The following is a 4,866-nucleotide window of genomic DNA, read 5'->3' as shown; positions in this document are numbered from 1 at the left end:
TACGATTAACATGGAACAAGAGAGAGAGGATCATCTTCGCGAATCCATACTTCATAAGGAGCTAGAGGAGGCACTAAAGGTGAAGGTAGTAGAGACCCTTGAAGTTGACAGCGCGGTTGAAGAACTAGTGAAGGAAGACAACAAGGAGGATTTTGTACTTGAAGGTGAAGAAATAGTTGAACAGGAAATCATCCAGGATGAATACGATTTCATACTTAAACACCTGGATCAAGCAATAAATCGATTACCTTTCCGACGTTCGGGCATTCAAGGAACCCCCATGGCTTCATGTGGAGAATCTACTGAAGAACGTAGCAGGAAGGAGAAGTTAGGCACTCCGGTGGATAGTGAGCAGCACGATTTGGTATTGGAACAAGTGGAGGAAGCCGAAATTATTGAAGAAGAAGAAGCGGTTGAAGACTTAGGAGATGCTGAACCTCCATGGGAAAGTCAAGTTATAGAGCCTCCTTCAAAGACGTTTGAAACTGATGTTGAGGAGGGTGTACAACCTCCAAATCATATCATAGTTGAAGACTTTGAAGGAGACGATCAAGAGATGGATTCAATCATTAATGAATTCTTATCTACAATTGCATCCTCTCCCATTGAACTTGACATGGAGATTAAAGAAGAAGAAGCACAACCTCCCATGCCCTTGGTGAACAATAAAGAAGAAATTGAATCAGAAGAAATCTACCAAGAGGAAGAGGTTGAAATTGAAGAATCTTGCAAAGAGGTGGAAGATGTCAAAGAAGAGCACAAAGGAGTGGAGCTTGCAAGTTCATTAGAAACCCCTCCCCCTAAGTTGCCATCACCCTTCACAACATTCAAGTGGGTAAAATTCATATCCCTTAGCCTTTTAATTCCACTTGAATATGGGTTACTGGAGACGGATGGTCAACTTAGAGCTCTTTGTGGCATTAAGAGTAAGAGGAAGATGGTCAGTGGTAAGAATTGCCCTGCAAGGTTCATTATGGTTGGAAGTTTTAAGTTTAAACGCAAAGGTTGGTGTAGAGCTCAACTGAATGGGTCTAAGAAGCTGTTTGGCCGCTTCAGTAAGAATTCAGACTGCTTGCCACCTGGATGGAATCATGATAATCAACTTGAAGATGGGTGTAGAAACAAGATTTGGGATCCAGGAATATATAAGGATCAACTTTGGGAGCTCGAAGCTTGCGGAGAACTTCATCAACGCTTGGTAAATTTACTTGGTATTGATAGAGCATATTGGAAGTCCAAGCATTGGTGGAAGTTTCAAGATGAGTTCAAGCACAAGCCACAATGACAAGGAGCTCGCCAAATGTCCAACTTAAGGACTATAACTAAAAGTGCTGGGTGGGAGACAACCCACCATGGTATGACCGTTCCTTTTTCTATTTTAATTTTAGTCTATTTTTGAGTTTTGATTGAACCTGGAATCATGCATAGCATTCATATTAAGCATTGCATTCTGCATACTGCTTTATAAAAAAAATTCACGCATGCGACGCGTCCGCGTCATAGGTGCGTTGAGAATAAAACAAAATTGAATAGAGAGTCACGTGAGAGCGTGGCTGGAGGCATGCCTTTGGCATAAATTGATCCACGCAACCGCATCGCTGACGCGTCCATGTCATGTGGGAAAAATACCTCCCACGCGTCCGCGTCACCCACGTGAATGCGTGCCCTGTAAATCGACGTAAAAAGAGTGTATGGCCGAAAGTTGAGTTGGAATTGGGCTGGACTCGTGCTAGAAGCACAAGTCCTACCACACGAATGCGTGCCCCACGCGTCCACGTCATTTTTTAAAATAGGCCATCCACGCGATCGCGTTCCCCATGCGACCGTGTCACCCCGATTTTTGGCAAAATGCATTTACACAGAGAGTTGTGCGAACGCGAGGCTGCACTCGCGCCACTAGCACAAATCGAGTCACGCGTTCGCGTACCCCACGCGTCCGCGTCACTTGAATTTATCACACCCCACGCAATCGCATGCACCACGCGTCTGCGTCATTTGCGACGCACAGCTTATCCAGACCAGCGCCAATTATCTTATCTTTTCTTTTCTAATCCTAATTTCTTCTATCTTTTCTTCTTTCTTACTTTCTTTTTCTTTTCCATTGGTGTTAAATTTTTTTATTTAACTGTTGTATCTTTTCTGGTATCATCTTGGTGCTTAGTGACTTGTTTTATTCTTGTTAGGTAATATTAATTAAATCAATGCCTATCTTTTATACCTGTATTACTTTTGCATTGACATGAATTTATATTATCTCTCTTTACCCACTCTCTTCCCCATTGTTGCAATTTTTGCACTCTTGATATGCCATTTGCTTCCACTATTTTCTCCCTTGCATGTTGTAGCTACCATGTAATTGAGACCTTTATTATTTGGCATTAACACCCATATTTCATTTATGTTCTTATCTTTACTTCTGGGTTACTTTCCTTCTTTTCCTCTTCTTTCAGGATGGCCACCGAGGAAGGAAAAGGGAAAGTTTCTAAATGGGGAGACAAACAAGTCAATCTGCACAATCTATAGCGAAAGGCATCAGTTGGAGCAGCCGTCCACTTATACATCTTAGCATGCACCGAGGACGGTGCAATTTTAAGTGTGGGGAGGTCGATACCGATCTCCATGGGTTAGTTATTTCTGACTCAACACCAATGTCTAAACTTCTCTGTAGTTAGTTCTTGCATTTGCATGTTTGATTGCATTATAGTTAGATTTTGTGCATATTTTACCACCACTTGGTTGAAGTAATAAATTTCAAGACTTTATTTTATAATATTTCACTAATTTAAATTAAAAATTAAAATTTTCTATGTGTTAAATTTGTTTGAAGTTGTATTTGGAACATGGTTTTTAAGCCAAAAAATACACAACCTGTGAGATTTGAACTTATTTACATGGTTACATTATTTAACCATAAATTTTTATTCTTGTGTGTTTTCTTCTCTATGATTGCAATCCTTACTTTGATCCATTCTATATGTCCATTATTTAGTGTATGTACATGCATGCATATGATTGAGGCCATATTTGATTATTAAAGCCTACCCTTTTATGTCACCCTTGTTAGCCACCTTGAGCTTTTTACTCCCCTTTTGTGTTATAACCACATTACTAGCCTTAAGCAGAAAACAAAATAAAAATTCCAAGTTGAATTCTTGGTTAGCTTAAGATAGATATTGTGTATAATTTAAGTGTGGAGAATTTTATGGGAACATGGGATGATAGAAAAAAGTAGGAAATTGAAGTGAATAAATTATTTGAAATTTGGGAGCATGCTCAAGTGAAATCAAAATAATTAAAACACCATGTGCATTGATATATTATTCTTATGTTTCAAAAAAAAAGAGAAAAAAAAGAAAAAAAAGAAAAAAGAAATTCATTAAGAAATTAAATAAGGGGACAAAAATTACCCCAATGCAAAAATTAAAGAATCAATACACATGGGATAAAATCAAAATAAAATTGGTGCATGAGTATGTAACACACAAGTGGGAAAATTAGGCAGCTAGGCAAGATTTCTAGATTATATAAAGTATGTATATGTTAGGTGATATCTTAGCTAATCAAGGGTTCAATTATTAGCTCACTTAGCCTTATATATATACCCTTACCCTTACCTTAGCCCCATTACAACCTTGAAAAATATCTCATGATGTTTGTATGTATACATTAAATATTTGTTGATTGGTTAGATGAAGAACAAAGTTTAGAAAGCATGATTAGAGAAGAATAGAGTGATTACCCTATACACTAGAGAGACTAGAGTGATATACACTACCAGTGAGGGTTCCATGCTTGATTCTATGTTCCCTGCTTTCATAAGCTATCTTCTTACAAGTTTACTTGTCTTTTATTGTGTAATTTGAATTAGTGAAATTTGATTCATATTTGTCTTGGAGAACTTATTTACTTTTAACCAAGTAGGTAGAAACATGTTGCATGTAGTTGCATTCACATAGATAGGTTGCATTGCATACCCTCTATCATTCCTCTTCACTCCCTTATAGCTTCTCTTGAGCTTAGCATGAGGACATGCTAATGTTTAAGTGTGGGAAGGTTGATAAACCCCTATTTCATGGTTTATCTTGTGCACAATTGAGTGGTTTTTATCAAGTCTTTGCCCACTTATTCATATGATTTGCATGGTTTTACATTCTCCTTCCTAATTTTGTGCTATGATCGAAAACATGCTTCTTTGGCCTTATATTTGCTAATATTAATCCTCTCTTATTACCATTAGATGCCTTGATATGTGTGTTAAGTGATTTCAGAGATTACAGGGCAGGAATGGCTCAGAGGATGGAAAGGAAGCATGCAAAAGTGGAAGGAATACAAGAAGTTGAAGGAACTGCAAAGCTGTCAGCCTGACCCTCTCACACTAAAACGATCATAACTTGAGCTATAGAGGTCCAAATGACGCAGTTCTAGTTGTGTTGAAAAGCTAACATCTGGAGCTTCAATTTGATATATAATTTGCCTTAGTAGCCGTACAGATAGGCGACGCGAACACGCGCTCCATGCGAACGCGTCGCATCTACGAACTTATGCTGCGACCTGTACGGACCAGAAAGGGCTGGGAGTGACTTCTGGGCAGTTTTTGACCCAGTTCTCGGCCCAGAAAACACAGATTAGAGGCTGGGAGTGGAGCAGAATCAAATCATTCAATCATTAGGCACTTTTCAGAGTTTAGATGTAGTTTTTAGAGAGAGAGGTTCTCTCCTCTCTCTTAGGTTTTAGGATTAGGATTCCTTTTAGTCATTAGGATTGTTTCTTCATACCAGGTTCAATAATTTATGTTTCTCTTCTATTTTTGTTTACTCTGAAGCTTTTATTTATGTATGATTTATGTTGCCCAATTGGCTTATGAAT

The sequence above is a fragment of the Arachis duranensis genome, chromosome 2 (assembly GCF_000817695.3).
Source record: "Arachis duranensis cultivar V14167 chromosome 2, aradu.V14167.gnm2.J7QH, whole genome shotgun sequence".
Classification (NCBI taxonomy): Eukaryota; Viridiplantae; Streptophyta; class Magnoliopsida; order Fabales; family Fabaceae; genus Arachis; species Arachis duranensis.
The sequence above is the reverse complement of the archived record's forward strand: the minus strand, read 5'-3'. Positions refer to the sequence as shown.